Source organism: Mus pahari, chromosome 9 (genome assembly GCF_900095145.1).
Source record: "Mus pahari chromosome 9, PAHARI_EIJ_v1.1, whole genome shotgun sequence".
Taxonomy (NCBI): Eukaryota; Metazoa; Chordata; class Mammalia; order Rodentia; family Muridae; genus Mus; species Mus pahari.
In genome coordinates this window covers 88,195,910-88,209,907 of record NC_034598.1, presented here as the reverse complement: position 1 = coordinate 88,209,907, position 13,998 = coordinate 88,195,910, and the positions used below count along the sequence as shown (strand labels likewise).

The following is a 13,998-nucleotide window of genomic DNA, read 5'->3' as shown; positions in this document are numbered from 1 at the left end:
TGTATTGTCTTAGGACAGAGGAGGGAGTAGCTACCTTTTGTCCCCATTTTGTGTCTCTCAACATTGTAATTCAATAGCTCCTTGTTCTCAATCCCATTTCCTAGATTACTAAGCACGGTTACTATCAATTTTCCCAAATAGGAATCTTGGAAACTTCTTAGCCCTGGTATCCCCACCAACACCCTTCACTCTTCTGGTAGAGTCTCCCCTCATGGATGAGTCTCTAAGATTTACATGGTCTTATTATTTTGCCAACTACAAGATGCTTTATGTTGGTCAAGAAACCCAACTTTGGGATAGCTTCCTCTTTGAAATGTCATAGTGACTTTTCCCCCCTTACAGGTTTGAAGCAGGGATTAAACAACATGCTATATACAAAGTGCCCAACAAATGCCTGTCTTGAATGGAGACCCAATAAATGTTCCTTCCCTGGACATTTCTTGATGTTGAAAGACAGGAACGTGCATTGAGTACTCTGCCGTTTCTTTCCCTGTTATCAGAAGGATCATTAGGATTTGATAGTAAGTGTCACACTCTGCTAAGTGACATGTGTGAGGGTCTGTGTTCTCTGTAACACTGGAGAGCTGTCAGCACCCGGTATCATTGGTGGCAATTATACTAATACGAACAGGACAATTCCTGACCTTTTAATTATAGAATGTTCTTGCAGTAAAGTGATACTGATTTCTATCTGATCAATATTTATAGTTTTTACTTTGGGCTAAATGCAGGTGATCTTCATCATGAGAATTTCTCTCCCTTCATGCTTCCCTTTGCTGTCCCTCTCTTCCATCAACTTATCTGTGTGGACATACCTATCTTTTACCCTTCCCAGAAGTGTTAGATTCTTTAAACCAAAACCTTTTGCCCATGAGGAACTTAAAACAGGCAAACATATTCATATCATCTTATCTTAGGTTACTATTGCTGTGGTGAGACGCCATGACTGAAGCAACCAGGGGAGGAAAGGGTTTATACACTTCCATATCACCTTGAAAAAAATCAGGATGGGAACCTAAACAGGACAGGAACTTATTGCTGATGCAGAAGCCATGATGAGGTGCTGCTTACTATCTTGCTCTCCAGTCTTGCTCAGCCTACTTTCTTAGAGATCCCAGGACCACCAACCCAGGGATAGCTCTTCTTACTATGGGCTGGGACCTCTTCTATTAACTACTAATTAAGAAAAGCCAGATCTTATGGAGGCATTTTCTCAGTTAAGGATCTCTCCTTTCAGATAACTCTAGCTTGTGTCAAGTGGACATAAAACCAACCAGCACCCATATCTAACTGTAAGTAAATACGGATGGATTTTATGACTTTTAAGTAAACCACTGGAGAACTTACTTTTGAATGACTTTCATGAAAGGTCATGAAGCCACTGATCATTAATCAGCAGTTAAGTTCTCCAGATCACAATGAGCTGAAAGTTTCAACAGCGCATCCCCCTTTTCTGTCTTAACCTTCTAGTTGTTCCTCTCAGCAGCTTACAATTAGGACAGACTGCAAAGGAATTTTGCATTTTTCCTAAGCTAGCCTGTTATGTATGTCATTTAACATACACACCAGTCATTGTTACAGTGTCCAGAGTGGCTCATCCTGTCACATATATCAGTCATTTTACAATGTCCAAACTTAGGTGTTCTAGAAGTGAAATCGCCTTAAAGCAGAAAGGCCATACCTATGGCCATATACAATATATCAGATCTATCTTCAGAATTCCTACATTTTCCAGCCCAAGCAATGCTGCTGATCTCAGCATTTTCTTCCCGTCATTCACGTGTAATCCTTAGCACTCTGCCTGCCCTCACTTCTTTCCACTCTCAGTCTTCATACAGTTGATGAGGACTTACCGTCCCTAGTCAAGGTGTTTTAAGGGACTCAAGGGGTGGGGGTGGGTGGGGCCGCAGTGCCTGTTTGATGAGGCTGTAGGCAGGAGACAAGGTATTAGGCACTATTTCTGCCTCACCTAGTATGTCTGCGCTGGTTGATTTTGTCAACTTGACACAAGCTAGAGTCATCAGGGATTGCTGGAGTGAACTGGCATGTCCAGAGAGGAAAGGACCTGTGCACTCCAGTAAGCATCAGCTCAGCGATGCCAGTGTGTGTTGGCTCAGAGAGGAGAAGGCTCGTTCTCCACCTGCTTGACATAAGGTTGGCGTCTGAGGCCTGACACTGATGAGACGCTCTCTTTATTGCTACATGCTAGGAGTGGCAGCTGAGTGGTATTTGTGTGTGTGTGTGTGTGTGTGTGTGTGTGTGTAGGAAGCTGAGGGACACCTCTGAGAAGGAGTCTTACCCACCACGACCATGCATTATCTTGTATTCAGATATGATAATTAGACTCAAACTGATCTCTTTCTAAGTGGCTAGGATGCCATATGTGGGCATTCATCTGTGGACTTGGCTGTATCAGGACCCAACCGAGAAACTACTTGTTGCATCTAGTTGTGTGTGAGGGGGCATTTCCAGGGAGGATTGGCTGAGGCGGGGAGATATGCCTCCTACAACCCTGCTCTGTTGACAGGATCTTCCAGCAGCAGCCCAGATGGAAAGAAGTCTAAGGAAAAATTAGAGCTTTGCTCTCCGGTATTCCATTCTTGCTGGCTAGTGTGTCTGCCTGTAGTTGCTGCTGCTGCTTCTATCACCAGACTCCAGCTTCCTTGGCCTTCCAATCTGGACTGAAGATCAGTGACTTAAGAACTTTCAAGCCCTCTGGGCCACATTGGGACTGCTGATGCATTCAGCTTTGTGGAATGAACTTTCGTTGGACTGCATGATCTCTATGGAATTAGTCAACTGAATAAATACCCCATATATATGTAATAGAATACATATGCATATATACATATACTATCAATTATGTTCCTCTAGAGAACACTGATTCTATATATTGAAAATACTGTGCATCTCAAAGAGAATTCTTGCTTCTCAGAATTCTCCTTTATGAGTCACAATTACAGGTAGTTTTGGCTAAGTAGAATTTTCTTTATCTTTTGAGGAGGTTTGTATACCTTCTCATGTGAACCTATCTTATCAAGGCCACAGATATTTTGATAGCTCACCTTTATCTTGCATACTAGTGACACTTTAGTGGGTCATTTTCTTGGGGAGTCACTGAAAATTACATTCTCGGGACTGTCATTGGCTACCCAGTGACAGCAAACTAATAAAAATTAATCAGACACTAATCTGATTCATGTGTTGCATTTAAAAATTAGAGGATAGAAATTGTACTTGCTGACAGAATTTAGTTGGAATATCAAGAAGCTGAGCAAAGTCGATAACAAACTTCACTGCAAGGAATAGAAGCTCTGTTAGAAAATAAAATGAAGAAAACCCAAGAGAAAATTTGGGGTAAGTAGTTCAACATAAAGAATTGATTTGGAAAGAGATAAATTTTTGCATGCATGCATGTGAGTGTGTGTGTGTGTGTGTGTGCATATGTGTGTGTGAGTGATTGTCCAATATGTACATGCCAAAGCCACCAAGCAAGCAAATAATATAACAAACTTCGTTTCTTCAACAGCTGCCAGACCATGTAATGAGCTCTTCCTAAGACATATATGGCTTTTCTAGCTCAAAGATACTCAAAAGAATTTGAGATGTGGCTGGGGATCAGTTTAGAGTTCTGGTATAGATGCTGAATATATACTTTCCTTTGACATTATTCTGTAGACCAATGTCCCATAATTGGGCGATATGAGAATATTCTACCCAGTATGAGCTGTGAATAAGACTTCACCCCCCCCACCTCCAGTATTTTCCCTTTGTTTGAGGATAGCTTGCAGGCAGAGGCCTCCAGCTGTGTCTGGTTACTTGGACATAGAAGTTGTGCCCCAAGGTTACCTTGTCTGCACTGTAGCTGGTAGCCAACCCTTGGAAAGCAGAGGTAAAAGGATGCCTGAGAATCTGAGGCCAGCCTGGGTTACAGAGTGTCCCAAGAAGACACAAAGTACAAAGCAGAAGAGTGCTTGTATTGTGATTGTCTTTACCTCAAAGTTTGCAACTCCAGGGTCCTGGCTTAGCTGGAATGTCACGTCTACTTTGTAGCTGTATTGCTAGTCTAACACTGAAACATATTTCCCATGGTTGGCACCTGATCTTAATAGCCATTCATTTCAGTGAACAGCATTCTGGGTTGGAGCTGTGGCAGGTAGCCCTGTGCTGCCATTATTGTCTAGAGGTATCTTGACAATCCTGTTATAGCTTTGATGTGGCTTATTAGCTTGCCTAAGTGCTTCTGGGGGCAACAGCTCAGAATCATCCAGAGTCCAACCTGGTCTTTTGATGTGTTTTGTTGTTGATCCATAGACTAGATGACCTAGAACTCAGAGATCTTTCGGCCTCATCCTTGTAAGACCTGGGATTACAGTTGTGAGTCTTTATGCCTGCTCTCGGATTTGTTTTAAGAGTATTTTAAGTATTAGAAACAAACAAAAACCACTTCTCTCTCTCTCTCTCTCTCTCTCTCTCTCTCTCTCTCTCTCTCTCACACACACACACACACACACACACACATTTTGTTTGTGTTTTTTATTTTTTATTTTTTTTTGATTTTTCGAGACAGGGTTTCTCTGTNTAGCCCTGGCTGTCCTGGAACTCACTTTGTAGACCAGGCTGGCCTCGAACTCAGAAATCTGCCTGCCTCTGCCTCCGGAGTGCTGGGATTAAAGGTGTGCGCCACCATGCCCGGCTGTTTTTTTGATTTTTAAGATAGGGTTTCTCTGTGTACCCCTGGCTGTCCTGAAACTCACTCTATAGACCAGGCTGGCCTTGAACTCAGAAATTTACCTGCCTCTACCTCACAAGGAATACTGGGATTCCTGACTTTAGAACTGTTTTTGTTTTGCTTTTTTTTTTTTTTTGGTTTTTTGAGACAGGGTTTCTCTGTATAACCCTGGCTGTCCTGGAACTCACTTTGTAGACCAGGCTAGCCTCAAACTCAGAAATCCGCCTTCCTCTGCCTCCCCAGTGCTAGGATTAAAGGCCTGTGCCACCACGCCCGGCTGTTTTTTTGTTTTTTTGTTTTTTTTTCTTTTTAAAGAATTTATTAGGCACTGCCTACAAACAAAATCTTAACTAGCTGCAAGCATTGGGTTCCCATGTGGGTAATCAGATAGGAAAACTCTGGTGAGTTCCAGGCTAGCCTAAGCTACACAATGCGCTCAGAACTACACTTGGTTAGTGAGTTTGAGGCCAGTATGTGTTAGCAAACTGATGAAACATTGTTTCAAAAATAGAAAGATCGCTATCCAAATTCAAAACCCAAAGCAAAAATCAAACCTAAACCTAGGCCTTGGCTTGGGTTGCAGTCCATGGAACCTTACACAGCATTTATAGTTTTGTTTTGTTTTTTTTCTTTCTGCCGAGCTGAATAAAATCCCAGGCAGATGTGAACTGAACTGCCTTTGTGGGCACAGCTAAATCCTTGACTGGTTGGAATAGAATGACTTGAAAGTTTCTGAACTTTCAAGAAATTTGAGTCTGTGGCTCAAAGAAGGAGGGAAAAGGGCACTCTTCCCGTCTATGGCATAGCTATGCCCCCTGCTGTTGGCTGCAGCACCATTCTCCTTTTAGTTGGGATTCAAGGGAGAGGCCTGGATTGGTAGGGGACTTTAGTAGAAAATAAAATCCCTCCATAACCCCTAGAACTACCTCCTTTGTGAAAAACCAACTCGTTAACAAAAGATAATCAAGTGATGCTCATCTTTTTAAGCTGAAGGCTTGTCCAGGGCTTGGGACTGGGTGATAGAGCAGACTCACTCGGAGAAGAGATGTAAGTGGTCACTGTCTTTGACTTTGGTGGCAGGGCGGGGCAGGGTCCACTTGCGATGCTGGTCCCATTGTGGTTGCCGGGAGACTGAGGGGCTCTCGGAACGGTGCCCGGAGGTGTCCATAAGGGTTGGGCAGTGTGGGGCCAACTCGCTTGGAGGAGGCAGTGGCGGGCACAAGATAGGGCTTCTGCAGCTGCAGGTAGACGGGCAGAAGAGAAGTCGTGGGTCTTGTCTGGTCACAGAGGAGGTAGGTTGCTTTGAAGGGAACCCTGTGCTTTTGGCTTCTATAGACTCCAGCCACCTCTGGTAGGGGTGGCTCTCGGGAGGGGCCGTGGGGATGCGAGCAGCAGAGCCCGATCTCTCCTGGTGGTCGTCACTCCCCCACTCCATCCGGCTTGACCAGTCCCAGGGTGGAGGAGACAGAACTGTGCCCAGCCCCCGCCCCTTCAGCCTGTACCCACACTAAGACGCACACGCTCCTTAATCTCCCCCCCCCCGCCCTCGGTTGCCCGGGCGACAGCCCAGACGAGCAGGTGATGCATTGACAGCGAGCAGATGGTCCCCCGTGGAGGCGAGCGCGGCCCACAAAGCGCCCAGCGCCCGCGATCCCACTGCGCCGCCCCCGCCCCGTGGCCCGCGCTGCCCGCATGCTAATAGGGGTCGGGGGAGGGGCCTGGGGAGGGGCCGGGCGCCCCGGGCACGCCCCTTTGCTCTTTGCTGTGACTTCACCTCATTTTTTTCCCCCTGAATGCCCTCTCCAAATCCTCCCTGCTTCTGAAGAGTTCTCCCACCTCACACCCAGCACGCTTCATCTCTCTCCGAAACTCTCCCCGAGTGGATCAAGGCTGACACCCTCCCTCTTTTGCCTTGCTCCGGTTCTGTAGTAGGAGTCCCCACCTTGCTCCCTGCTGGCATTTCATGGTTGATCTGGGAAGACTAGAGGAATGGGTTTACCACAGCCCAGCCTTGATCCCTGCTTCTAGAACTAGCATTGGAATGGTAAAATGTGTAAAGACACCCGCCCTGGACCCGCCCCCATGCCCACCCCCACCCGCTATCCTCAATGCTTCGGGGCCTTTCAGGCTGCTGCTTCTTCGGACTTTCCTTTCTGGAAGGGCAAAAATAAATCACTCTCTGGCGACTACTGTGCTGCCCCTCCTGGGAAGCCCTCCCATTCACCCACCCTCCTCCCATTCATTGGACACACACACCCCCTTCTGTACCCTATTCACCGCTGTGTGGCAAATTGAGACTATCTTATAGTAAGACCATGAAAACTGCTAGGGAGTATTCACAATTTTAATACTAACTTCATAGCTGTCACATAAATTCATTGCCAGGTCTACTCTATAATGGCCACGAAATAACTTTAAGAGAAGGGAGGGGGAGTCCGATGACAGTACCACGGCATCTTTCTTTGATTTGCAGGTGCTTCCCCCCCTCCTTTAAACCATTACTACAGTAACTGTAGATAGCTTTCTTTTCCTTTTTTTTTAACTGTCACACAGAGTACTTTAAAAAAGCCATCCTTCTCCTTTTTATTTTACAGTAGATAAAAAATGCCAAATGCCAATAAAGGCTTTTTAAAAAGCAACAGAAAAAGAAAGAGAAAGAGAGACTAGTGAATAAAGTTGGGACAATACGGGTCACAGAGCTGTCGAAACTAATGTCATAGTGCGGCTGTTGGGCAGATGTACAGAAAACTTCTTGTTTCTTGATTTTTATGGAGATTTGGTGTGTGGCATGAAGCGCTCTCTGAACAGGTTTAGAACAAGTGGGAAAGAAAAAACTCTTAATAAACTCCCCTCTGATGGTCTTTCTGCCCACAAACACCTGTGATTTACAAAGAGGCATTTTTGGAGGACAAAGAGAGGCCAAGAGGGCCAGGCCATTGTTGGAGAACGATGCTTCATGTAGCCAAGGCTGTATGAGAGAGTTGCTTTACTTTAAAACACGTCTTAGATCCTTGCTATACAAACTTACAACCAGAAAAAAAAAATAAAAGCAATTCTTCTGAGGGCCCTTAATGACTTTTTCAAATGCTTTTTACTCAATTTAAGCCAGTGTTTTTGCTACATTCTTAAACTGGTGGACTTCGCTAGAATTCAAATATAGTTAATTTATACAAACCTCCTAGACAGGAGAATAAGTAATAATTACTTAATATTTAGAAATAAGAGGTTAGGATGTTCATTCACTTAAAGGATAGATACCATTTGCATTTATTTGAAAAATCATGAGATTGTGTTTCTTTCTCTTGGAATGCTATGTTTATCTTTTTTATGTTTATCTTCTTTGTTTTCTTGCTTTCTTTTTCTTTTCTATTTTTTTCTTTCTATTTTTGAGACAAGGTTACTGGATGTAGCCCCAGTTGTCCTAGAACTTGTCATATAGAACAGGCTGGTCTTGAACTCAGAGAGATCTCTCTGCCTCTGCCTCTTCCTCCTGAGTGATGGAATTAAATGTGTGCACCACCATACAAGACTGCTTATCGTCCCTCAATTTTATGACTTGGTCATACTGTTTGAAGATTTTTCTTTTCTTTGTTTTCCATTTTGGCGTTTCCTTTGGTTTTTGCCATTCCCTTCCCAATGCATTAGAAAGGTGGCCTAGCATATAAAAACATGAAACAACGGCATGATTTTAAATTGGGTGAGCTTCTCTTTCTTAGGATAAAACTAGAGGAGGCCAGTGTCATCTGTGACTTGAAGCCAGTGAAGAAGCAGGGGAACCGAGAAATCAGCCATGTGTTTGTGACCAGCAGAGGCGCTGCAAGAGCCTCAAGTCACTGTCAGAAGACTGGGACCATGTGACCTGGGAAGGATACTGTTTGGTGACCAGAGAGAGCACCTAGGCTTGGATCAGGAAAGCCTTTTGTGGAGCATGGCGATGGAAGGGCTTTTATTCTAAAGAAATGGAGAATAGCTAGAACTGCTAAGGAGTTGGGTTTTTTGTTTTTATGATTGGGCTTACCTTTTTAAGACAATCGCTGCTGCTATGTGGAGTATTTTCTTAGTTTGTTTTGTGATGCCCCAACAGGATATCCCTGATACTAATGAATGGAAGCTTATTTTGGATGTAGTTCTGCTGGCTCGTTTCAAGGGCCTTATGCTCTTGGCACTGTGCTGTCTTATATCATACAAGACACATAGGCAAGAGTCTGCTAAAATGAGAGAGAGAGAGAGAGAGAGAGAGAGAGAGAGAGAGAGAGAGAGAGAGAGAGAGAGAGAACTCACAAGCTCAAGCTCAAGCTCTTTTGTAATGGGCACTGGCCAATTCATGAGATGAGAGTAGAGTCCCTACGGATTGATGGGCAGGATTAGAAATGCAATGGCTGGTTAGAGAGCTGTGGGGAGGCCACCTCATCATTCAGACAAGGTATATATGGTATCTTAGATTAAATTGTGTTAATGGAAATGAAGGGAACGGGTGGCCTTCGGATCTGTTTTAGAGAAAAGTAATGAGATCTGTAGACTGAATAATTGTGGTTGGGACAGGAGAGCAGAGAGGGCAAGCTCAGCTCCACATGTGGTGTATGGAGAAGGCAGGTGTGAGCCAGCATGCGACCTGCAAATCAAGACCTCTGTTCCAATGTGTTAATTTTGAGCTATTGTTGAGGGGCTAAATGGCTGGGTGTAGGGTCAAACAGCTGACTTCTCTGGGGTGGGGGCAGTCATTGTGTAGCTTTCTGGAGACCTGCGATTTGACATGACATAAGGAGATTAGCTAGACCAGTAAGATTGCCAACTTTTGCACAGGATCAAGAAACGTGATTTGATCTTAGATTAATCCAGAGAAAGACTTGGAAGCTAGGAACCATCCTGGAAAGGGAAGCATTAAGGGTCATAGTGAATGGATGGAGTGAATGAGTAGGAGTATATGAAGTAGTACAGAAAAGAAACACTGTGTGAGGTCATAGAGGCCGACAGGAAGAAACAAAGCGAAGCTGTGCCATGGGTCTAGAGGTATTTGGGGCAAACAGCTATAATGACACGCAGCTAGAGTGGTTATAGTTGCCTTCCACCATGCTGGATTTTGGAAATCAGGAGACAATGTAAAAATGACTGGCAAGTTCATTTAAGAACACACACATACACACTGCCACACACACAGACACATACACAGACACACACATAGACACACACAAATACACACAAAAACATACCGACACACACACAGACACATACATGCATACATAGACACACACAAATACACAGACACACAAACACACACAGACACACATAGAAACACACAAACACACACAAACACACACAAACACACATATAAACTCACAGACATATACAAACAACACACACAGACAGACACACAAACACAGACACATATACATACACAGACAGATACAAACTTACACATGAACACACACACACACACACACTCCCCTATAACTGAAATTGGGGAGGAGTTGTTGAGAATTCAGGAGATAAGTTCTCTCTCTCTCTCTCTCTCTCTCTCTCTCTCTCTCTCTCCCCCCCCCCCACCGTTCTCTCTCTCTGCTTTATGCAGACCAGATGTCTTAGGCGTTTTACTGCTGTGAAGAGACACCATATCCATGGCAAAAAAAAAAAGTATTTAGTTAGGGCTGAACCCATTCAATTGGGTTCAGAGATTTAGTCCTTTACTGTCATGGTGGAGAGCGTGGCAGTGTGCAGGCAGACATGGTACTAGAGAAGGAGCTGAGAGTTCTACTTCTGGACTAGCAGGCAACAGGAAGAAAGAGTGACACTGGGCCTGGCTTTAACTACTGAAAGTAAAGGTCCACCCCCAGTGACACACTTTGTCCAACAAAACCACACCCCCTAATAGTGCCTGCCACTTCTTAGGAGCTTGTGGGGGGCATTTCTTTAGTGAGACTAAAGAAAACCCACATCTATTCGGATAAATTTACTGGGACCACTACAGGCTAACTTTGAAATCATAGTTTTCCTGCCCCAGTCTCCTGATGCAGGAACTATAAGGGTATGCTATCACACCCAGCTAAATCTTCCCTTCTCTTCAGAGTCCTGGATTATAGACTGAAGGAGCATTTTGAGTTTTGTGTATCAGCTTATCGGTTTTATTGATGTATGCAAAGTGACTTAGAAAAGATGAATTGAAGAATGAGGCTTCTGTTTGAAGCCAGAATGGTTTTCCTAGTATTGGTGATTAAAGCTGATGATGGTCACTTACATGTACAGGACCTACATTAGATAGGAGAATCTGGCAGGGCTAGCTACTGCATCCACAAAGTCTGGTTGTCATGGAGAAGCAAGAGCTTTAGGTATGAACATCTGGGCTCAGGGAAGGACACAGAACAACAACAAAGGCTGAGACAAAGACTCTTACTCCATTTTACTCTCTCTTTTAAGATATGACTATTTATTTTTATTTTCTGTGGATGGATGTTTTGCCTGCATGCGTATGTATATCACATGCATGAAGTACCTGCCAGGGCCAGAAAGGGCATTAGATCCCCTGGAACTAGAGTTACGGTCAGTTATGAACCACCATGTGGGTGGTGGGAATTGAACCCAGGTCCTCTGAAAGAGCAGCCAGTGCTTGTAACTACTGAACCATTTTTCTGGTCTTCTTACTACCTTTTTTTTTTTTTTTTAAAGGTCCCAGTAAATTTATCCCAATAGATGTAGGTTTTCTTCAGTCTCACCAATTATCTGTTCAAAGGAGGAATTCTATCTTTTGAAGACTTATTTAGTTTTGTAATATGGTTTACACATACTTTTTCTGCATGTATGCTTATGGATCTCATGTGCAGAGCTCACGGAGGCAGAAGACAGTGTCAGATCCCCTGGAACTGGAATTAGAGAAGGTTGCTAGTGGCCATGTGGGTAGAGGGATTTGAACCTGGGTTCTCTGGAAGAGCGGCTGTGTGATTGGCTGTTGAACCATCTCTACAGCCCTGGTATTTGTTCCAGTATGTCCTCTGCAGAGCACAGTTGAAGCCGTGGTACCTGTAATACCAAAGCAACAGAATACAGGAACTAATTTTCTCTTGCTCTAGAATGTAAGAGAGCTTTCAATTTAAAGAGACTGCTATGTAGAAATTCATGATAAAACAATCAATTATGAAATGAAAAATCTGATGAGACTTTCCCAGTTCATATGATATTTTCACTTGGAAAAGAATAATGAAGCAAAGCCAACAAGCTATTTACTCATAAATATGCATGTTACTGTTTTGAAAACATCTTGCATATATTAAATTCATGAACATGGATCCTATTTAATGATAGTTTATCATTAGGCACTTTAGGAATATATCACAAGAGTAGGATAAACATATTCATCCATGACCCCTGTTAAATTCCAAACATAACATAACATGTCCTAGTTAATTCTTATTAATCTGACATAGGTTATCATTGTCTGAGAAGGGGAACACAATTTTATGGAGAAAATACCTCCATAAGGTTGGCCTGTAGGCAAGCCAGTTAATAATTTATGTGGGAGAGCCCAGCCCACAGTGGCCATGTCAATCCTGGGAAGGTGGTCGTGGGCTGTGTAGGGAAGCAGACTGAGCAAGCCACAGGGAGAAAGCTAGTAAGCAATGCTCCTCAGCAACCCTTGCTTCAGTTCCTGCCTCCAGGTTCCTGCCTTGAGCTCCTGCCCTTTCTTCACTGATGGAGTGTGACTTGATCACTGTAAGGGGACACAGCCCTTTCCTTTCCAAGTTGGTTTTGTCCAGTCTACAGTTATAGATACCCTGACTAAGACACAAATGTACAATAGTTATTCTTTATAAAAACTTAAAATACTTTAAAATGTATTCTTTGGCACTCGTATATGTGTATATAACACATTTTAGTGTTCTTACCCCACTATCCTCTTACCATCCCCCATTGAGATAATAAAGTGTCCATTTTACCGAGGGTCACTGTCATACTTAACAACAACAAAAGCTAAGGGACTCAAACTAGACTCACACAATAAGACAATGTCACCACTGTTTGGGAGTCTTCTAGATGTTATAAACAATTCAGACATAAAGAGTCATGGACAGAAATAATAGATGGAGTCAGTTGAAATGAACAGTCATTGGTTGCAAGTAATGTCTCACTAATAAAATCTGGGGAAAACACACAAGGTGAGACACAGAAATGATAAAATTCAAGAATTTAAAAAAAGAAAAAGTTGATTTCCAGGACAATGTACCCTACAGAAACGCAGCCTGAGATGAATAGAATTTAGAAATGTGTCTTTGGAATTTAGCATCTTTCTTTCTCTCGATTCAAATGCAGAAAGACTTGATCTTTTGTTCTCTGAGGAGAAATGGATAGCTGTAGGATGTCTCCTTCTGTCGTTGTAATTAATGCTTTAAATTAGCAAACAAAGTAGAGGGTTTCATGTGCAAGGTGCTTTCTAGCCAGGCATGGTAGCACTCACCTTTAATCCAGCACTCAGGAGGCAGAGACAGGTGCATCTTCAAGTTCAAGGTCAACCTGGTTTGCACAGTGAGTCATCGTCCAGGCAATATTATATAGCAAGACCTTGTCTCCAAATTAAAACAAAGCACCTCCACAAAGGTCAAACACAAACAAGTATTTCAGTTATATATAAACTCCTATCAGTGGTTTAGGAAAGTGAATATCCTAAATCCTTTTGTGGGGCTAGCATAACCTTGATAAAAATGTAAAGATCATAAGATGGGGGGGGGGTAGGATGAATTTCACTCACGGTCACTGAAAAATAATACTGTGAGAGTAACAAATTCCTGCGCTGACAAATGAACACGCCATGGCCATGAATTTGCGATTGGCTCAGTGTCATAAACTTTATTAGCACAATGCCATGTTAGCAGGTAAATGTCATAAACTTTATTAGCACAATACCACATTAACAGGTAAAAAATGCAAATGTGATCATCTTAAAACACTGAACAGATTCACCATCTGCTCCTAGTTTAAAATAAAAAACAAGACTCTTAAAAACTGTGACTGGAAGGGAGTCTGCTCAAATATATAAAGATGTCTACAAAAAAAAAAAAAAAAGATAGCACATATTGTACCTGAGCATGAGAATACATCAATTCTTTTAAATATCAGAAATAACAAAGGATATCCAACATGTGGGCAGACTGAATATTTGTGGGTTCCATCCCTTCAGTGGAAGTATTGATCTCTCAGAATCCCCCCTCTGATTTCTTGTACCTTATTCTTTTCTTTCCTACATATTCGACCCTTTGTAGCCAACTTTATATCTTGCTTTC

The 13,998-nt window shown here is 43.0% G+C and overlaps 1 protein-coding gene across 1 annotated transcript in view; it reads left to right on the top strand.

Moving 5' to 3' along the window:
* Positions 1-5,914: 5,914 nt before the first annotated feature.
* C9H12orf42 (chromosome 9 C12orf42 homolog) overlaps positions 5,915-13,998 on the top strand; it is a 141,179-nt gene continuing 133,095 nt past the window's right edge. The window contains exon 1 of the mRNA XM_021205845.1: positions 5,915-6,024. The gene's annotated coding sequence lies outside the window, so the exon portion shown is untranslated. The remainder of the gene's footprint in view (positions 6,025-13,998) is intronic.